Source organism: Leiobunum rupestre, chromosome 1, assembly GCF_980474605.1.
Source record: "Leiobunum rupestre chromosome 1, qqLeiRupe1.1.hap1, whole genome shotgun sequence".
Taxonomy (NCBI): domain Eukaryota; kingdom Metazoa; phylum Arthropoda; class Arachnida; order Opiliones; family Sclerosomatidae; genus Leiobunum; species Leiobunum rupestre.
This window is the reverse complement of record NC_143384.1, coordinates 38,713,765-38,736,901: the sequence shown is the minus strand read 5'-3', so window position 1 is coordinate 38,736,901 and position 23,137 is coordinate 38,713,765. Positions and strand designations below refer to the sequence as shown.

Genomic DNA, 23,137 nt, shown 5'->3' with positions numbered 1-23,137 from the left:
CAGCCTAAAAGAGGTACCCCCTCACTGTCCGTTTGCGGCCTACTTCGTATTAGCTGAAATAGTCGGCCGTACTCGTTTTGCAGGGCCGTCAAGGTCATTCGAAAGAATGTAAACCTTATTTCTTTATCGTTTGAAATGCGCCATCTACTGGGGATTCGCTAGGTATTATTGGTATCAACAATTTCGCGATTTCTGTCTGCTTAGCTAGGACTGTATAAATCGTCTGCTACTTAAGTTATCGGTAAGGCTTAATAAGTTTAGGTGTAAAATACGATTTTCAAACGAGATCGAGAGACAAAACAGGTAATTTATAATAAATAATTTCGCCTATTTTATTGAATGTTCAATTTTTAATGATAGTATATTATTTACAGTTCTTCAGAAACTCCCAAAAGGGGAGGAACAAGATGTTGTGTTATCGGTTGTGGGAAAAACAGCTACAAGAGTAAAGCTAGCTTTCATTTGTTTCCAAGGGACAAGACTTTGAAAGAAGAATGGATTAGTAGGATTCAATCAGCTCCTCATGATTTCTAAACCATGCACAAGTTCAAAAGCAAATTTTGAAACTGGATTCCTTCAGCAACTAGCAAAATCTGCAGATACCATTTCAACCCAGCTGGAGTCAAACATTACAATGATTTTCTCCCTTGTTACTTTCCTTGGAAATCTTTTGAACATATTGTTTTAAAGCCTTTCAAAGGTTGGAAATTAACTTATAAGTATTTATTTATTTATAATAAATTATAACATTTTTACCTTGTTTTTATTCACAGTACGGTTAGGTTATAACTATCTGGTTCTTCCTCCGGATGAAACGTTGTCGCTAAGAGCAGATGTTGTTATTAACAACGAGGAAAGTACGTTACCAGTACCACAAATGAGCATGAAGAATGAGTTTACCATCAGCCACTGTGAACATTCGTGTATAATAAAATACCATTACTCATCAATTATTAATGAAAAGGATGCTCTGATTAACCAGTTGATATTTGAAAATAAGGAGCTTAAAGAGAAGTCTTCAACCCTAGAAAAAAATAACGAAGACACCTTAAATGAATTAACGAATAAATGTAAACAATTAATAAATCTTGAGATGCAATTTAAGGTTTCCAACGCCACTAATAAGTCATTCAGCGTAACCACTAATCTACAAATAAAAACATTGTCATATTAAAACCTACATAGTAATAGCAACGGTAACTATATTTACACCACAGTCTATCCACTATAGACTCTGTTTACATTGTAAATGCAACTTACTTGTTTTGGTTTTCCATGTTTGAAATATGTATAAGAGATTTCTATTCCTCACATTACCACCTTGGCTTAAATTTCAACTTTAACTATAAAAATTTAATATTTTGTATAATTTTATGTACGAAAACTATAAAGAATAGTTTAGGAATAAATTGCTTACCTGTTTAAAGTACTATTCAACTTTTTCATTATCATTAAATAACCCTTTAAATTACGAAGATAATGCAGGAACTCTTGGGAAAATTCGATTTCCCATAATTCTCAGAATAATTTGAATTTATTTCACCAGGTGTCGTATTCAAACGATAAAGAACGTTTTTTCGACCACGTGACGAATTATATGGCCTTGACAGCCCCGAAACTTTAAAAATTCTTGAACCCCCCCCTTTACAGAGAGACGGTGGCGGCGGCAGGTGATTTTGTATGGTGGAAGCTACAGCTTTTCCCGTCCGGTTAGAGATATAGTGTCCATGTTTTAATTCAAGTATTATTGATTTTAATTCAAATGTTATTGATTTTAATTCTATTTTTATTGATTTAAAAAAATATTGAATTTTATTGATTGTTTTCCTTTATTGATTTTAATTTGTATTTTTTTATTGATTTAAATCGATTTTTAGTTTTATTGATTGTAATCGATTTAACTTGTTTTTAGTTTTATTGATTATCATTGTTTTTTAGTTTTATTGATTATCTTTGTTTTTTAGTTTTATTGGTTTCAATTGGTATTTAGTTTTATTGGTTTCAATTGTTATTTAGTTTTATTGATTTTAATTGTTATTTAGTTTTATTGATTTTAATTGTTATTTAGTTTTATTGATTTTAATTGTTATTTAGTTTTATTGATTTTAATTGTTATTTAGTTTTATTGATTTTAATTGTTATTTAGTTTTATTGATTTTAATTGTTGTTTAGTTTTATTGATTTTAATTGTTGTTTAGTTTTATTGATTTTTTTTAGTTTTATTGCTTTTAATTGGTTTATTAGCTTTATTGATTTTAATAGTTTTTTAGTTTTATTGATTTCAATTGATTTTTTTTAGTTTTATTGCTTTTAATTGGTTTATTAGCTTTATTGATTTTAATAGTTTTTTAGTTTTATTGATTTCAATTGATTTTTTTTAACATTTACGAATCTTTTTCTTGATAAAGATCGATAATATACGTGCTTCAGTAAAGTTATCTCAAATTTAATTTAATCCTAATTGAATTTTATTAAATTTAAATATTTTCAAACATATAGGAGATTTAAATCAATGATTTTTTAAATAACTTAATTTAAATAGCGAATTAAATTAGTTCGATTTGAATGAGACATCCTTGATTTGAAACTCAGGAAGCTCCAACAGTTTCATTTCAAAATCGATTCAAACCTGCCATACTCGAAAAATAGGGACGTTTTAATCTATAAGGGGACTCACTACTCAAGTTTTTAAACGCGGTAGGTGTGACTTAAACCGGAAGTCGTATGCTAGTTGCTGTACTGAGTGCGCGGGGTTGTTCTGTAATTAACTAACGGTTTAAAGAAACGTAGGTGTGACATAAACATGACGTTGTACGTTAGTTGTGACTTCAACGTGACGTTGTATGATAGTTGTGACTTAAACATGACGTTGTACGTTAGGTGTGACTTAAACATGACGCTGTACATTAGGTGTGACTTAAATCGGAAGTTGTACGTTAGGTGTGACTTAAATTGGAAGTTTAAGTTAGGTGTGACTTAAACCCGGAAGTTGTACGTTAGGTGTGACTTAAATCGGAAGTTGTACGTTAGGTGTGACTTAAATTGGAATTTGTACGTTAGGTGTGACTTAAATTGGAATTTGTACGCTAGGTGTGACTTAAATTGGAAGTTTACGTTAGGTGTGACTTAAACCCAGAAGTTGTACGTTAGTTGTTACTGCTGAGTGCTCGGAGTGGTTCAACCAAAATTTTACCCGGAAATATTTCCGAAGCGCGCTTTTACGATCCAAAGCCATTCTTTGAAAACGCACTTACAGATGGCGCCAGCGGTCACGCCCTGAAAGCATTAAGGGGAATGACGTCACGCGAATAGACGTGGGACATAGAGCCGTCAAACAACAGTCTGATTGCTGGGCGCGATACATTAGCGAAACGCGAGACGAAAGTAGCAATTAACGTCTCACTTTCGGTATTAGCCGCCCCCTATCCGCGAGAACGGTAACTATAGTCTTTACTTAAAATTTATGGATTTGAAGCCCTCCCAGGCCAAGTTTGGAAAGAGAGCGCGAGCTAGTGTCTCGAGAGTTACCAACGAACGTTGAATGAATTTTCTAATGAAATCACGAAACATTAAACAAAGGGCCGCCGAGTGCTTTATTAAAGACGAAACTAACGGGCCTAATTTCCGAGAGAGAGACGGAGGGTGCGTCCACTCCTTGTTTCCATCTAGCGGACGCCGCCAGAACTAAAAACTCCCAGCGGATTGGCCTGGAATTTTTACGTCAACAGTGAAAAATAAGAAAAGTTGAAAATTATCAGATGTCAAAACTGTTTGGTTAGCTTCGTAATTTCTCATTTGGGAGATGGAACAAGTTGTGCCCGCGCGGGTTGAATTTTAATTTTTTCCCCCCAAAATTAGGAAACTTGGAAGAGTTTCAAAGATATTCCCCACTGATTTCTTAATCCGTCTTTTTTCTTAGCCATTGTTAAACAGAATCTATTTTTGTAATAAATTAATGGAATTTATTTTTTTTCAACTTACCGTATTAAGACAATTTGAAATTTTACTTCACAGATTAGAATAATTTGTAATGTAACTACCCAGATTAGAATAATTTGTAATGTAACTACCCAGATTAGAATAATTTGTAATGTAACTACCCAGATTATAATAATTTGTAATGTAACTACCCAGATTAAAACTATTTGAAATTTATATTCCCAGATTAATACAATTTGAGATTTAACATACCAGATTAATTCAATTTGAAATTTATCTTCCCAGATTAATTTACAATCTGTAATTTATCTTCCCAGATTAATAAAATTTATCTTCCCAGATTAATTCAATTTTAAATTTAACCTACCAGATTAATACAATTTTAAATTTAACTAACCAGATTAAAACAGTAGGTAATTGGAAATTTTACATCGCAGATTAGAATAATTTGTTATTTAACTACCCAGATTAACGCAATTTTAAATTTAACTTACCTAATTAAAACAGTTTGAAATTAAATTTTTCAGATTGTACAATATGAAATTTAATGCTCTCGGTATTAACAAAATTTACAATTTAGCTCCCCAGATTTTCAATTGGAACCTTCCAGATTTTCACATTGTACTCTCCCGTGTAGCAAATTTCATATTTAATTCTCCAAACTGTAAAAAGTAACCTTCCAGATTTACCAATTTAACTCTCCAGAGTAGCATATTTCCAATTTAATTATCCAGAGTAGCATATATGAAATGTATCTCTTTAGCGTAGCATATTTCCAATTTAACTCTTCGGAGTAGCTGATTATCCAATTATCCAATTTAACTATGTAGATTTTCAAATTTAAATCTACAGATTTTGAAATTAACCTCTACAGATTTAAAAATTTAATTCTACAAATTTGATTATCAAATTTAACTCGGCAGATTATCAAATTTAACTATGTAGATTTTCAAATTTAAATCCTCAGATTTTGAAATTTACCCCTACAGATTTTGAAATTTACCTCTACAGATTTTCAAATTTACCTCTACAGATTTTCAAATTTACCTCCACAGATTTTCAAATTTACCTCCACAGATTTTGAAATTTACCTCTACAGATTTTCAAAATTAAATTACAGATTTTGAAATTTACCTCTACAGATTTTAAAATTTAACTCTACATATTTTCAAATGTAATCGTAATAACTCCCCAAATTTAAAAATTTAGCACTGCCGGACTAAATTTTTTCCCTTAATAACGCCTTGAACTATGGCTATTTTCAAAACTATACCTCAAACAGTTCCAGGAAGAAGATAAGGTACCCTGCCGTATTTAAACCGCACAATGAATCTGGACCTTTTAACCTGTTTTGAAAAAACCCCCAAAAAAAAGACTTAATTCCCACAACGTCGTGAGCATGAGCCCCCCCTCAAACTTGGAAACTGAAAAGGTCGCCGCTTTGGTCCTGCATGGAGCCTGGGTGCAATTTCATTTTCTTCATAAGCGAGCGGAGCCCGCCAATTAGCGTCACGTGTTTTGTCCCGCTGCGCCACCCTAAGTACCTTTCCCCTGGTGGACAATTTTGGAAATAGCCCCTATTAAAAATGATAGGCTCCGATTTCGGGGAACCGCGTTGGATCCATTATATTTATTTTCCCAAAATTTTCGACCCTGGACGAAAGCCAACCTATACCTCGAAATATACCAACCTTACGTCGCGGCGTATGACAATGCGCGGGATAATGGTATTTCGTACCGTGTAGATATATTATTACTACAGCCTTCGTAAGCGCTGTTAGGTAACCTTCAACTGGCCATTATAACGGAGATCGGAGTTACCGTACAGCGCTCGGCGAAGGTTGAACCAATGTTAAAACATTCGAAATAGATTTATGATTATTAATAGTGTTGGAAGCGCTGTCCGGTAACATTGGGGGGTGTCCTTCCTACTTGGGCAACACATTGAGCAAATAGCCATAATTACCGTCTCGCCTAGTCGTAAGAAAAATCTACGATAAGCAGTCATTGCAATTGATTTGTCTGTGGGGGAACACGCTGAAGTTTCGCAGTTTTAAGTTTTAGTATTTTTATTTTAGTCGACGTATTACCTAGATGGCGCCATTAGAGGTTTTCCAAAGTTCCATTTTTGTCTCTGATTTTGGTTTTGTTGAGGTTTATAAGGGTTCAAATTGTTGTGTCTGATTTTCGATGTACAGGATAGTGAAATCAAATGAATAGTTATGGTTTTTGCAAAGTTTATAAAAATGTGGTAAAACAACGTATTTTTAAATAATTATGACTATAATTTCCTATAAATTCATCTGAACGTTACTAGAATTTCCTATATTTACATAAGAATTACTCCTATAAAATGACTATGAATTTCCTATTTTTCCTCTAAAAAATTGGAAAGTTTCGGTTTTTAACTATCGGTTGACACAGAATCAAACCATTTAACTTCAAAGAATCTGGTAACTAGGAGCAACAAACACAAGGAGAACGCAGCAAGCCTTTAAACTCGCTAACACAGGGTTGTGTACAAATTTCATTGGACGAGCCTTTACGCTGAACGTTTTACGGAAAGGGGGAAGACAATTTCCGAATTTTCGCTTTCCGACGGCTGCAGGCGCTAAAGCTTCTAACCAATGAAAAATGTACGCAAGAAAATGCACGACGTTTGACGGGTCGCGTTTTCCTTGTGTGCGCAGTGCCGAGTTATAACTATTTTGGGACGGTTTTTAGCCTTGCTCATAATCAACTTAACGCACTAACAGTTAGCTCTTTACCGCCTAAATAAATCAAATCAGCTCGGGATCTCATTTGTTCCCTAAAACTGACATCTTGCGATGTTATTGAAGGTTTTCTACTGCCTTAAGTCTCATTTTCATGCTCGCTGGTAGCGGGTAAAATCGTCAAAATCCGCTTCCGCTATACACTTTTTCGCGTCGATCTATTTCAAACAGATAGTTTAGCTTTATTTTCACGCTTGCGAGTGGCGGAAGCGAATTTGGACGATTTTTATCCGCTAACAGCGAACACGAAAATGGGGCTTTAAGCCCAAGGCTTTCACCAACATTGGCACCAATTGCCACAAAAATCTTATCAGCTAGTTTTATAGCTTTTAGCAAAATTTAGGTCAATATCATGTGATAAATATTTATGATCGTAGATTAAAAATTTCATAAACATGTACCTTCAAAACTTTGAATTTCAAAGATATTACGATTTCCTAATCAAGTGTCATTGACTAAAATAAATTAAAAATGCATTGAAAATAACACTTAATCTAAAATCCTAATTTAAATCAGCCCCATTTCAAATGGAAAAGTTATATTTAAGCAAGTGGCGGGTCTATCATTGCCACCTGTATTAGAGATGGCCATTTACTGGAACGAATTTACTGGAGAGCGTGGTGACATCTATTAATGGCCAAGGAAGCTAAAAATCAAAATAGCCAAGTGAAAACGTCGTCAGAGAGCCATTGTAGAGTATTATACTAAGACAACTTATACTCTATTTGGGCTTTAACCTAAATGATATATCCAGTGTTAAAATATTGTTTATAATTGCCGTAATTTATGTTATTGACCAATTTACAAACGATCCAATCAACGCGAGGGGTACCTATAAGTACCGCCTTTTTTATTTCAACGCTAGCGACATCTATTGAAAAAAGAACTACTTCACATTTTGTCGAAAATTTTCAAAGTATTTTGAAAGCGAAGTGGCGAGTTGCTGTTAAATTTACACATGTTTGAAAATCGAATTGGTATTAAAAAAAGCTTATTTTGAAGTTAAATTTATATGAAAAATATAAATAACCATAATTGTAATGATATAGATAGTCTTTGCTTATTGTCATATTACTTTTGTCAAAATTAATTGATTAATTAATTTAATATAGTTTTTAATTTAAATGCTCATTTTGTAAATAAATACTTCGGAATTACTATCACCTACAAGCACAAAAATTATTAAAAAAATATAACTCCCAAATTAGTGAAATTTAAAAATTATAATTTCCCCTTTTAAATACTTAAAAATACAAAATAAAAAGGCTGTAAAACAGTTTATTAATATTAATAAAATTTAAAGCCCTAATCATTAATATACTACGAAATAATAATTAAAATGTGTAGATTAATTAAAGGGGAAGTTTAGCGAGAACATCTTAGCAAAAGCCGAAAAATACGTTTGACAAGGCGTCGTCACTTGTTACAAAATAGTTGCATTAACGGGTCCCAGAGGGCGTCCATTGAATATGCCGAGGCTTAGAGTCTTTACTCAGAATCCAACCTTAGTGGAAAGTAACCGCTAAGGCCTTTATCGATAACAGCGCTTTTGGTAATGCTACCAAGTTAGGTCGGGGATGAATTTTAGTTATTTGACTAATAGGCAATGATTAGTGATTCTTGTTACGTTTTGTTGATTTTAGTTTCCGCTAAAGTTCCTTTTTAAAAAAAGAAACCTCGGGAAGCCGGAAAATGTCGGCCATTTGTTTTCGTAAAATTAAGATGACAAACTGTTGGAACGTGACTCGCAACCTCCGTCAGGGGGCCTCGAGGCGTGCGCTAGCCTGTCTCGGGGGAAAATTAGATACAGTAGGCTCTGCGTAGAGCTACGTTGGACAGTTTACGATTACGGACTATTGTATTAGACAGCTTAAGCGAGGGCGGGATTAAGGGGGATTTCGAAATGAACTATTCCAAACGCGTAGAAAACATCGTGAACGCCTACACTCTTACGTTCAAGCGCTTGTTGCTTAAACTCACTTATTCAAATGTTGTTTGGAAATTTGCAATTGTATTGATAATGTTTTTATGTTGGCTAGACGGTTTTGAACCAAATATTTGGGTAGAAAACGACCTGTTGAAGACTAATCTCAAAATCTGTTACGATATCGTTCTCGATCGAGATGTGGTATTTTCAAACTCCATTCAATTTGAGATCTATACCGGATAGGTCGATTTTCGATAAGCGGACCGCCACAGAGTAAACCACTCACATATAAGCGGAAATTGTGAACACTTTTCGTACGCAACGTCTTGTTTTTGAGGCGTTTAATAAACAAGTTGGCCTAAAGGTAATGTACAATATCTGGATAAAAAAGTCAGTTTATACTCTACAAATTGTAAAAAGCACACCATTGCTATAAGTCGCTCATTGACTTGGCCCTTGAATACCTTATATATAAAAAATATATCAGATTGTCAATAAAAAACTTGAACTTGAACTTGAACTTGAACTATGAGATTGAGAGGGAACTCATTTTGGGCAATTCTAACCCCGTATGTGTGACTGTATTTAAATAAATTTGATAACAGCATTCAATATAATAATGACTTACAAAAAATGAAAAATAATTTAAATATGTTATATTAAATATCGGATGTATTTATATTTATGAAATATAATATTCGAATTATTATTATTATTAATTTATAAATTTAAAAAATAACTTCGCAACAACCAAAATGTTTACAATGGACAAAACATATATTAAATTAATAAATAAAGAACTTCATGATTATGAACTTAATTTAACTTAAGTTAAATTTACGAAATAATTTCAAAGTGTTTATGCAGATTTGGAATTAGTTGAATTTGAATGATATAAAAAGTAATTATCAACTTTTATAGTTATTCCATAATTAACTTAACTTGCAAGTTTAAAATCAGTTAAGTTAGAAGAAACCACCTATGGACTCTGCGAAGTGTGATAAAATACGCGAATAAGTAGATTAGTCCATAATTAAAAGGGATAATATAGCTAAAGCCCAAACAAATTTGATGAAATTAAAAAACTTACTAATAACTCGTACCAATAGGTCTTCAAGCAAACAAAAAACGCGAATCTCGGATCAAATAGATCTTCGAGTAATAAACTACATAAAAACTAAATAAAATAGCCAGAAATTCCAACGGTAGACCGGTTTCGTTCTATTTGGAACTCATCAGTACCGTGCGGGAAATCTGGCTGGCGACTGTCAAATCTAAAAGAGAAACTAAGCCTAAACATTAAAAATTTCAAAACGCGTTGCATAGCAACGGAAAGCCGAAAATGGGGGAGTGTGGTGGAGAAAAGTATATACGATAAGTTAAGTTAGAAGAAACCACCTATGAACTCTGCGAAGTGTGATAAAATACGCGAAAAAATAGATTAGTCCATATTTAAAAGGGATAGTATAGCTAAACCCTATCAAATTTGAAGAAATTAAAAAACTTACTAATAACTCGTACCAATCAAGTTTTAAATCACCCAATTCTAATTAATTTAATACCAATTTTCTGTTTTAACACTCTTTATGAACTAAATAAGGTAAATTTACATTTCAGACTAACCCCTACTATAGAAAAAAATTCTTATTGAAACCACGAGCCCTAGACGTAGCAAAAGCACTGCTTCAGCCGCTACACGAATTTAGTTTTTAATAAGCGTGTTTCAATATTTTTACAGCCACCTACCGGCTTCAAAAACTGTTTTGCTATAAACTTCGGGATTCTTACTTTCTATGACGATGGAGAAGAAATTCAAAATGACGTCATCGGTGACGATATTAATTTTTTCTTGACAATTTAAAATAAAAAAAGCTCTTAAAGGAAGTTGTTAACGTAACTAGCGCCAATCAGCCGTAGCGGTTTTCAAATCTGGTGGCCGATATGTGAATTTATTGGTCAACCTTAAGCAATCTTTCATTGCCACCTGTATTATGAAAAGACCACTATTATTAGAGATGGCCATGAATATATCCGATTCTTCAAAACACGCAACTTTACTAGAGAGCGTGGTGCCATCTATTTATGGCAAAGGAAGCTAAAATTCAAAATAGCCAAACAATAACGTCGTCAGAGAGCCATTGTAGAGTATTATCGTTGGACAACTTAAACTCTATTTATTGGGCTTTAACTTAAATTATGCATCCCGTGTAAGACTATTGTTTATAATTTTTGTAATTTATGTTATTGACCAATTTACAAACGATCCAATCAACGCGAGGGGTACCTATAAGTACCGCCTTATGGGTCAAAATGTAGGTTAACTACTTCACGTGGAGCCGACACTGGCTTTAAGCGCCTTAAATAAAATAAGCCAATCTAAAAATCGTGTTTTTTAGTTTATTTTTAATCATTAATTAAGACAAGAATGTTTTTTCTTGTAAGATCGACATTTGAACAAGAATTGCTTATTCGTCTATATCGAATACTTCGATTGGCGTGTCTGGCATGTTCCTGATAATTTTGACGGAATGCTCTTCTAGATCATTTACAATGTTGCACTCGCAATTCATCGATTCGTACGTTTCCCAATATTTCTTGGAGCAATTCAAGACGCTTAAAGACGACTGTGCGCAGAACTTGACGCATCTCGAGAAGTCAACCCGACTGCATGAAAAAGCTGCAAATAAACATTAAAAAGTTTTAATTTCTTGGCATTAAACAATACACGCAATTTTCAGATTTTAAAAATTGGCCTTTCCATGAAATATTTCTACGTGCTTTCACCGTTTTTTTCTACGTCACCCACCACCAATTTCGCTAAAACGAAATAATAAGTTGGCTGTACTTTTTCCGTTTTCCGGTAAGATTTCCCCAAACATTTTACTCGGGTTTGGCTTGGTGACTTTGGAGTTCAAACTGATTTTAATTCATTTTCGATACTAATAGATCGATTTACAAAATTTAACGGGCAAAGACGACTTTAAAGGGGTAAAATTCATCCGAGGTAGCGTGGTGATGGCGTTATTTGTTAGTAGATGGCGCTCTGATAGCAACATGACGTCATAATTTTGATTTTCAACGATTGGTTGAAAGTTTTCAGATTTTAGTGGAGAACGGTTTTGTCGAGATTTAAAATACAAAATTCTCTTCCCTGAATGGATATTATTAAATTGTATTATAGTGCCATATATATTTTAACTACTGTTAAAATTAATTGTTAATTTAAATTACAAAAATTATATATTTTTAATAAGAATTTAAAGTAAAATAATTTAGTAATTAATTAATAACTTTTTAAAAAAGTTCATTTTTCATAAACTTTATAGTGTCGCCATTTCCTCAAACATTATTAAATAGGAAGGTACCTCGGGTGGATTTCGCCCCTTTTTGAATATTTCCCTGTAGGCAATATGTGAATGCGTCTATTAAATGAATTATTATTGCAATACTCATATCAACTCGGTGAAAGTATTGTTAATACTTAGATATTTATTAGCTAGTATTTTATGATAAACCACAGTCTTTACCTGATACACTAATGTGGAGACTGTGGCTGTCTATGAAATGATAAGCTTTAGTTCGCGAGCAGACGACATATCGAGCTCAAGAGTCAAGTAAGAGTAAAAACAAGGAGTAATATTTATAACGTTGATCTAAATCATCCTTGCAAAAACAGTTTTTCTTCGCCCTCTGACCGTCACGAACATTTTATGGAAAGGTCTATTAACAAATATACGGACTCAGCGTTGAGTACGGAATCGTACTGCACGCTTTTCCGCGTTTCCGGTTTTGATGTCACGTTGCCCGTCCGTTGGAAACAATTTAGAGAGAGCTCAACGACTAAAAAGCGCAGTGTTTTAAAATTTGTAGTCGCTGAGCGTGGATGTAGAATTTGGTTGAACCGTCCGCTTTCAGTCTACGGTGTTTTGGAAAATGGCGGTTAATTTTCTTTTCTGGAGCAGAAAACCGAAAAGGGCGAAAACGTTTGTATTTCATTGCTAACGATGAAATTTTTGAAGAAAATGGTGTTGAAATAGTAAGTAGTCAGGGCCGGATTAAGACTTTATGGGGCCCTAGGCCCAAGTTAATTTTGGTGCCCCCTTTCAATAGCGAGCGAATCGAGCTAGGCGCTTCCTCAATTTATAATTGAGAAATGGAAGGAAAATTCATTTTGCTGCCAGATTTCGTATGTCGTCAGGGGCTAGACGGCAGTCCGTCAGATAATGTGACAATCAAACGTTTTTGGTTCATAGGGGTGGATGCATTTACTAAAATAACTCCGTAAAATATTTTGTGAAAAGCAAATGATTAAAGTTTTGTACTTTTATTTTTTCCAACCCTCTTGGTGCCCCATGTAGACTTGGTGCCCTAGGCCCTGGCCTATTCGGCCTATTGGTTAATCCGGCCCTGTAAGTAGTGGTTGAAATTTATCAAACTAAATTAACAGGGCCCGGTTATTGCCACAATGTTAAAGCAAGCGTCGGCTCGTCGTGAAATAGCTCTTTTTTCAATAGATGTCGCTAGCGCGAAATCAAAAAGGCAGTACTTACAGGTACCCCTCGCGTTGATTGGATCGATTGTAAATTGGTCAATAACATATATTACAGCAATTATAAACAACATTTTTACACGGGATATATAATTTAGGTTTAAGTCCACTAAATAGAGTATAAGTTGTCTAACTGGCGTTGATTGGATCGTTTATAAATTTGTCAATAACAGCAATTATAAACAATATATTTACATGGGATATATAATTTAGCTTAAAGCTACTAAATAGAGTATAAGTTGTCGAACTATAATACGCTACACTGACTCTCTGACGACGTTATAATTTGGCCATTTTTAATTTTAGCTTCCTTTGCCAATAATAGATGGCACCACGCTCTCCAGTAAAGACGCATTCATAGAGTAACCCACTCACATAGAGGGGAAGGCCCTATTCACCATTAATCTTAACGGGCCAATTTGTTTGCGATACGTGAATAAATATAGTCCGATTAGCGATGGTGTTGTTTTTACATATTTTTGAGTAAAATCTGACTTTTTTAGTTTTTTATCCAGATATTGTACATTACCTTAAGGCCAACTTGTTAATTTCAGGCCTCGAAAACAAAACGAGGCGTACGAAAAGTGTTCACAAGTTTCGCTATATGTGAGTGGGTTACTCTATGCTCTCCAGTAAATTCGCGTTTTTCGAAGAATCGGATAGATTCATGGCCATCTCTAATAACAGAGGCCTTTTCATAATTCAGGTGGCAATGATAGAGCCGCCACTTGCTATAATGCCTCTTCACACTAGCCAACATGTGTCGTCACGCACTACACTACATTTCAAACAAATTCGAAACAACTATTTTTTTGAGACATCGTGTACATGCAGACCTAGGAGCAACAAACGCAGCACCCCACACAAGGACAACGTTACCCGTCAAAATTTGTGCATTTTCTTGCGTACGGTTTTCATTGGTTAGACGCTTTAGCGCCGGCTGACGTCGGAAGGGGGAAATTCGGAAATTGTCTTCCCGCCCGCCCGTAAAACGTTCAGCGTAAAGGCTCGTCCATAGATAAAATAACTTCGTATATAGATAGGAAACTTCAATGGGGCAAACTGACTCTCACGAGATTGCCTCAAGAGCGTAGAAAGTTTCGAGGAATTTGAGGTCGGAGTTTTGTGAATAAAGGTAAATGTCCTCAAATATACAAGAAATAGCGTTTAAAACAAACTGGAAATCATTACTGAATGCTATTTGCTCTCAGTTCAAGAAAAAAAGTACTTTTAATATAGCTCGCTTAAGCCTTTGCAATTGGGATTGCGTTACACCAAGGTTCTAGTACGGACTTCGTGTAGTGCGAACTTCACCAAATAATATTATACGGGTGCCACCACCAGATGTCGGCCAAAATTTTGGCGTCACTTCTACAACATGAAGTTTCCTATCTATATACGAAGTTATTTTATCTATGGGCTCGTCCAATGAAATTTGTACACCACACTGCGTTCGCGTGTTTAAAGGCTAGCTGCGTTCTCCTTGTGTTTGTTGCTCCTAGATGCAGACTAGGTTATTTACATTTAAATGTAAACAACAATATCGATAATGGTTAATACGCCGATAAATCCGAGAAACGTCTCAAGTGAAATCGCTGTCATCATAGAACAGTGTGCAAAGGCAGTTAGGATTCATTACCGGCATGCGTCTTTAAAACATTTTGCTTATTTAATCGCTCAAATTATCAAACGTAAATATGAGTATCCAGACGTTACTACTCCACTTGCTATTATAACTTTAAAATTCAATTCCTATGTCATCATTTTCAAACGGGTATGTTTAGTAGTACTAGATAAATAAATTAATAGGCAATTTCGAGGGTCATTTCACTTTAAAAAAAACGCTGTAGTTTTAGAGACCTTTAAATATTATATGAAATAAAACAAATTTTGAGTCGAGGAGGGTTACAAAACGTAAAACCTTTAAGGTTAATGCTATATTAATTCGGATGATAAATAATTTTAAAATTTTAAAGTAACTGCTTCGATGTGTTCGGGATTTTTAATATGAAAGCTATTTCGAAAATTCTTAATTTAATTTTGAGATTTTCAAAAAGTACGATTTTCACGTTGGTTCCCTTTTTTAAGCCGATTTTGAGAACTGATTTTTGTTTAGATTTTGGGATTTTCGAACTGGTGTTGTGATTTTTTCTTTCGTAAGACCTTCGATTTATTCGTTAATTATAATAATAATCAGCTAGGCTAATACCCAAGGCACCACCTTAGGCCTAAGTCGTCGAGCGACTTTTGAAGCCATTAATTCAGGTGGCCGGGTTACAATGCGTAGGAGGGTGGTGGCAAGCCCTGCATGCCACGCGAGCCAACAGCTCCCTACACTAACTATTACCGTTAACCTCAACAAGTTTTTATGGAAGGGGAAACCGAAGATCTCGGGGGAAAACCCCTTAAACCAGTGGGGAGAGAACTTGCAAACTCAACGCGGAAGGAGTAGTTCCGAGTTTTCACCCAGTGCCACAAGCTGGGATCGAACCCGGCTCATCTTGCTGCGAGGCGAAAGTGCTAACCAGTCCGTCGTAGAAATGGTTTACCGCCATTTCGCCCAAAATAGTTCTCCCAATCCCATTTCTCCCAATCCCATTTCCCACAATCATATGTATCCCAATCCCATTTGTCCCAAAATAGTTATCCCAAATCCCATTTGTCCCAAAATAGTTATCCCAAATCCCATTTGTCCCAAAATAGTTATCCCAAATCCCATTTGTCCCAAAATAGTTATCCCAAATCCCATTTGTCCCAAAATTACACTTGGTATAAACATGAATCTAAGTTTTATTTTAATATGCAAGTACATCAAATTTTGCCCAAATTATACTCTCAAGTTATAAAATGTTCACCACAGTACTATGAATATGGTAAACCTAACCTAACCTAACCTAAAACCGCGCAATTACCATATATTTGGAAAATAATGATTGGGAGAAAGGGGAATCCACATTTTTTTGGGAAACTTGATCGTTGGGAAAAATGGGAATACATATTTTTGGGTTAAATGAACTCCGGTTCGGAAAAATGGAATTGGGACAAATGGGACACTATGTTTTTGGGAGAACTGATAACTTTGGGAGAAGGTCAAATTGGGATAAATGGGAACATACCGTAGAAATAGCTACCACGCCACCTGACGAAGCAAAAACACAATCGTTATTAAACCACAATTTTAATAATTTAATTCTGTCTATTGTAATTTTCGAGAATAGTTTGCAATTCGCGAAAGAGATAGCACGGTCCGTACTTCGATAAAGGGGGAAAACACTTGTAAACTTTCTGTAGCCCGGACCCGAGGGGCAGGCCACTTCCATTTTGGGTGCGTCTTAATCACAGTAAAATGATTAAATCAGGGTAATCAAGATTAAAAAATCAAATCACGATATGACCGGATTTTAATAATTCTGATCAGGATTTAATCATTTTAAAACAGAATTTAATAATTTTAAAACAGGATTAAATCATTTTAAATCAGGATTTAATCATTTTAAATCAGGATTTAATCATTTTAAATCAGGATCTAATCTTTTTAATCAAATTTAATCACATTTTATTTAAAACATCCGAAAACATCAGAAACTACCTTTTTTCATATAAAATTATTCTAATCCGCTCGTTCTAATCACGCACAATTTTAAACATTCCAATCATGAATATAATCATTCTGATTCTCGTTCTAATTTCTAATCGCTATTTAATCATACTAATCGTGATTTAATCGTTTCAATCAGGATTTAATCATTTTAATCAGATTTCATTATTTATTCATAATTAAATCAGATTTAAACATTCTAATCCTGATTAAACGTGATTTAATCAACAAAATCGTTATTAAATTGAATTTAATCAAAATAATCACGATTAAATTGGATTTAATCTTTCGAGGGGTGCGTCGTTAATCAAGGAAGTGACCTGCCCCTCGCCCGGACCAACGATTTCTAATATTATAATATACCTCGTCCCTGAAGTATCCAACTACGGTATTAAATTAAAACATTTACCTCAATAAACTCAAAAAACAAACGGTACTGATATCGGTTAAAATATTTAATTTTGATTTTGTAGTACAAAATTTAGTTTTGGGTTACATTTCGCGTTTTCAAATTGGGTCGCCTCGTAGAATGGCTCCCAAGGCATCAGCAGACGCATTGCATCACTTCAAAAAGGTCGATGTAGCACATCTTTATTATTTTTTCGAAAGAGCTGCAAAAATTGTAGCATTCTTTCCATTTTGCAAAGTCACACTCATCTGAAGGAAACCACAAATGCCATTGGCCGGGCATTAATTGGGGACGTTGGCAAGGAATGTTTCTTTTTGGGAAAAGCTTAAATCAAGTGGCTCTTTTTTCAATAGATGTCGCTAGTTAGTAGTGGTCGAAATGTATGACACTAAATTAAACAGGGCCTGATTATTGCCAAAATGTTAAAGCAAGTGGCGGCTCGACGTGAAGTAGCTCTTTTTTTCCATAGATGTCGCTAGCGTCGAAATCCAAAAGGCGGTATTTACAGGTATCCCTCGCGTTGATTGGATCGTTTGTAAATTGGTCAATAACATAAATTACAGCAATTATAAACAATATTTTTACATGGGATATATAATTTAAGTTAAAGCCCACTAAATAGAGTATAAGTTGTCTAAATATAATTATCTACAAAAGACTACAATGGCTCTCTGACGACGTTCTCATTTGGCTATTTTGAATTTTAGCTTCCTTGGCATAAATAGATGGCACCATGCTCACCAGTTAAGTCGCATTTTTCGAAGAATCGGATAGATTCATTAATAACAGGGGCCTTTTCATAATACAGGGGGCAATGATAGAGCCGCCAATTGCTTTAATGCCTCTTCACACGAGCCAACATGTGTTGTCACGCACTACACTTTATTTTCAAAAGAATTCGAAATATTTTCTGGACGTGCAGCGCAGTCAAAGAGACACTGGCACGCCCAGAACACGCTCAGCACACGCACAGACACCTGCACGTGCCGCACAACCATAGAGATATGGCACAAACACACTAACACTCGCACGAGCTACATTATCACACATGTGGAAAGGTGAATCGGTAGCCTCGCGGTTAGAGGAGCCGGGTTCAATCCCAGCTTTTGGCATGGGTGAAAACTCGGAACCTTTCCTCCTACGTAGAGTTTCCCCTTTTCATAAAAAATTGTTGACGCTAACATTTATAGTAAGTGTAGGGAGATGTTGGCTTGAAAGGCTTTCCACGGCTCCAATTTAACCTGGCCACCGGTAATTCGCTACGCAAGTCACTGGTTCACAAGCCATCGTGGTTCCTTGGGTATTATCTTAGTTGATTATTATTTAGCACAATTACAAAAAGAGAAAGAAAATTTATATACCGGTGTTCCAAGCGAATCAAAAAGCCTACTACACCGGTGGTCTCATCAGAATGCCTGGACAGGTGACAAAACCCTACTACTGACGGTCTCACCCTCGACGAAAGACACTCATCCCGACAAAACGCGCAGCAATGATGTAACTAGCTTACACGTCTCGCACTGTTGGATAGAGAGTGGATGCCCAAGCCCATAGAGTAACCCACTCACATAGAGTGGAAGCTAGGAGCAACAAACGCAACAGCCGCTACCCAAGGAGAATGCAGCTAGCCTTTAAACACACTAACGCAATGTAGTGTACAAATTTCATTGGACGAACCTTTACGCTGAACGTTTAACAAAAAGGAAGAAGACAATTTCCGAATTTTCCCCTTCCCACGGCAGCAGGCGTTAAAGCGTCTAACCAAAGAATTTAGACCCCAGGAATGGAAACTGCAGCTCCACCTAGTATAATTTGCTTGTCCCTAGCCTCCAAAGGCATACCTAGGTTGACAGGCTTATTTCCGGTTCTATTGATTCGCCTAGCCGGAAGCTCTCCCGTCAACTCGAAACCGAGACATTAACGGTTTTTCTTTCCATTCCTGGGGTCTAAATTCTTTGGTCTAACTAATGATAAATTTACACAAAAAAATGCACTTTTGACTGGTTGCGTTCCCCGTGTGGGGGTGCTGTGTTTGTTGCTCCTAAGTGGAAGGCTATCAGCGAAACTTGTGAACACTTTACGTACGTAACGCCTTGTTTTCGAGCCGTGAAATTAACAAGTTGGGCTAAAGGTAATGTATTTTATCTGGATAAAAAAGTAAAGCTCAGTTCACACTATACAATTAATTGGGCCACTTAATTGTATCCAATTAATTGTAAGCAAGAAAATTGTATAGTGTGAACAGAAATATTGTAACAATGGTTCCAATTATTTCTGTTCACACTATGCAATTTTCTTGATTACAATTAGTTGGATACATTTAGGTGGCCCAATTAATTGTATAGTGTGAACTGGGCTTTAGTTTATACTCTAAAAAATGTAAAACAACCCCATCGCTCTGCGGACAATTTTTATTCACGCCTCGAAAACAGGTTGGCCCGCTAGGATTAATGTTTCATGCGCTTCCATAGGGCCTTCCCCTCTATGCCCAAGCCTTTCAGAAAAGGCTCCTAAAGGGGGACGACGGGCACACTGCAGCCCACGTAACTCGGCACAGGTGGCCCCGGGGATCCCCTTGTGGCTCCAAAGGCCGGGAAACAGGGTCACAGCGCCTCATAACGAGACCCGCCGCCCCACAGCAGGCTACCCAATCCTCCGAGGCACCAGATGTTGCCTGGACCCTCTCCGTTAGCCTGAGCCGAAACCCAGTTTTCGACCCCTACCTGAACGAAGTCGGAGGTGGTGATAAACTTAGAAAGACAGCACAATCACAGCACAAACACAGAGACATACCAACACATGCAGTCCACACTATTAGTAGACCTCGTTTCTCCAGTACAAACGCAGTAATCAGTGGACTGGCATGTACCTACACTACATTTTCAAACAGATTCAAACCGTTATCCTTGACGACAATACTATGGGCGAAATGTACGTTGTAGTGTTCCTTAGAAAGAATTCTTGAGAACATTTTTAAGTAATTTATATGGAATTTTTTAAGATAAACTTTAAATGCCTCTTAAGAATATTGGCTCTGTTTACCAGATAATTTCTATAGCGCTTAGTTATAAAACTTTTTAAAGCCTACAATAGCTGTTCTATTGTTTCATTAGCAGATGTTCCACCTCGCAAAACGCATAATATATGTGCAATTGCGAAATACCTTTTGACCAACTCTGTCAGTTCAAATATTGGTAACATCGGGATATCGCATTCCAAATTAGTCAAAGCTTGACATCGGTAAAATATTCATATATTTTCGAATACGTGGAAAGCAAATATCGTGTGGCCGGTTATGGCGATAAATCGATTTTTGGGATTATCCTAAGTATCTCAATATAATTTAACACTGAGGTCTTCTGGAGTTAATTTCTTTATTTTTCAATCTTACATTTTACTTTTGTATTAATATCTTTGAATGATCATTAATTATATACTTATACTTTGAACATAATTATTCTTCGAAATTTGTTAAAGAGATGGTCCATATTTTTCGCAATCAGCCATACGTTATTCCAATTGTACCATTTGAAACCCAATCTGTTGCAATTCATTTGAAGCTAAAAATTTTATTAAAAAGCTAGCCTTTACCATGGCGAATCTAATTATAAATAATAATAATTATCAGCTAGGCTAATACCATAGAGTAAACCACTCACATAGAGTGGAAGGCCCTTTGGAAGCGCATGAAACATTAATCCTAACGGGCTGAGTTGTTTTTGAGGCGTGAATAAATATAGTCCGAAGAGCGATGGTGTTGTTTTTACATTTTTTTTAAATATATACTTTTATTCGGATATTTTACATTAACTTCATGCCAACTTGTTTACTTCAAGCCTCGAAAACACGACATTGCGTATGAAAAGTGTTCACAAGCTTCGCTAATAGCCTTCCACTCTATGTGAGTGGGTTACTGTATGGGCTTAGGCTAGCGATGCATCCACTCTATCCGAGCCTTTTGTTGGGTTGAGTATCTGGCGTCGAGGGTGAAACCGTCAGTAGTAGGGTGCTACTGCCCATGGATGTCACCTGTCAGGGCATTCTGATGAGACCACCGGTGTACTAGGCTTTTGATTCGTTTGAAGCACCGGTATACTCTATGGCTAATACCCTTTGGCACCACCTTGGACCCAAGTCACCTAGCGATTTTTAATGGTTATAATGCTTATGAGGTGGCGCGAGTAAACATATTGGCAGCTAAAATTAAGATAAATATAAATTTGAAACATAAACAAGTCCTTTCAACATTTAACCCACAAACTATCGGTACAGAAACGACACGTCGACCGTAACCGCAAGTCTTTGACTCTCCTTTGATTCTCTTATTAAAGGGAATATTACCTCAAAGGATTTGTTACGGAATACAATTAACAATTGGAGCCACAAATATCCGAAGCCACAAATATCCGAAGCCATGAAATAATTATTAATAAAAATAAGGTTAGTGACTTACATGACACGGCAGTCTGTAGCACCATCAGCGACAGCAAGAGCACCAGTAAGAACTTGATTGAGTACATGATTCCGTGTTCACAGCACTAGTGACTGAAGTGATCCGTTTTATATACATGTACCGAGGGTAAACTTTGCGATTTCACGGTGCATTTATCTCGAATATTCTCCGGTTTTGGCGTGAGTGCTAATTTATGATGAAATTGAAGGAATTAGATTCGTTTGTGGTGTCGTCTTTGCGACGGACGTGCTTGGAACGTGGTGTTGTGGTAAGGCTACCTTTTCTCGGTGTGTCTTAATAAGCAGTGCAGTGGCTCAGACACCGTTTCGCTACCTGAGAGCGAAAGTCGAGTAAGTCAAGTTACGTGACTTTTGAAAAAACTAAAAATAACAATTTTAGAGTGAAGAAAAAAGAAAAGAAAAAGAAAAGAAAAGAAAACAGTTTCGAAAAGGTCTCATGGGTAAAAAACTTTTTATTAAAATCAAAAAGCCGTGGCAAGCTTTCGACCGTCCTCGCGGTCTTCGTCAGTGGTTTTTCATTACATTTACTCGTTGCCTAATTTTAAATAACGTTTTTTTAGACTTGCTTGACGTTTGCTCTCAGGTAGCGATTTTTAAAGAACCATAAATATTTAACTAAATTTAAAAATGATATATAATGTTTAGTTGTCAGGCATATTCGTACGGAAACTGGAAACCTGAACATCCGAGTTTAATGCTTCTAACCGATTCCCAGATAACAGTTCCCAGGCAGCAAGGGCAACGTTTCAGACTGGTAGATTTTTCATGTTTAAGTAGAATAAATGTTTAAGGTTTTATATTAACTACCAAACTACGTTGATATTTATAGGGAGCAAACTACCAATTCCATACCACTTAAGTTTTTTAAAAATACCTACGTAGAAAAAACGTTTAAAATAATTTAGTTAACGGTATAGGGAATTTATTTGTATTTAATCAACGTTTATTTATTCTGTTTAATCAACTTATATTTTAATTGCTATTTAAAACGTTAATTTACCCGTTATTTAAACGGTATCGGATTTTTTTATAATTTTGTTTAATTTTTACGATCTGCGACAGACGCGTTGCGTCAGATTATCCGCATTTACGTTCAGTTAATAAGGGTCGAAATATAAATAGATAGTTTAAAGCAAGTGGCCGCTTGACGTGAAGAAGCTCTTTTTCAATAGATGTCGCTAGTGTCGATATAACAAAGGTGGTACTTATAGGTACCCCTCGCGTTGATTGGATCGTTTGTCTAATTGGTCAATAACATAAATTACAGCAGTTTCAAACAATATTTTTACATGGGATATATAATTTCTGTTAAAGCCCACTAAATAGGGTATACGTTGTCTAATTATAATACTCTACAATGGCTCTCTGACGACGTTATCATTTGGCTATTTTAAATTTTAGCTTCCTTTGCCATAAATAGATGGCACCACGCTCTCCAATAAAGTCGCATTTTTCGAAGAATTGGCTA

General features: G+C 35.6%; 1 protein-coding gene and 2 long non-coding RNA genes across 3 annotated transcripts in view; 2 read left to right on the top strand and 1 right to left on the bottom strand.

Annotated features, from left to right (window-relative positions):
- The window catches only part of LOC149962761 (uncharacterized), a 221,415-nt gene that overhangs the window by 70,673 nt on the left and 127,605 nt on the right, over nucleotides 1–23,137 (top strand). The gene's annotated exons all lie outside the window — the stretch shown is intronic.
- LOC149962774 (uncharacterized) lies at nucleotides 219–1,151 on the top strand. The gene is made up of 3 exons (XR_016480065.1): nucleotides 219–303; nucleotides 375–700; nucleotides 774–1,151. It is a non-coding gene; the product is annotated as an uncharacterized LOC149962774 (long non-coding RNA).
- LOC149962773 (uncharacterized) lies at nucleotides 11,024–21,759 on the bottom strand. Its single transcript, XR_016480045.1, has 2 exons — nucleotides 21,650–21,759; nucleotides 11,024–11,317 (listed from the first exon to the last, which is right to left on the bottom strand). It is a non-coding gene; the product is annotated as an uncharacterized LOC149962773 (long non-coding RNA).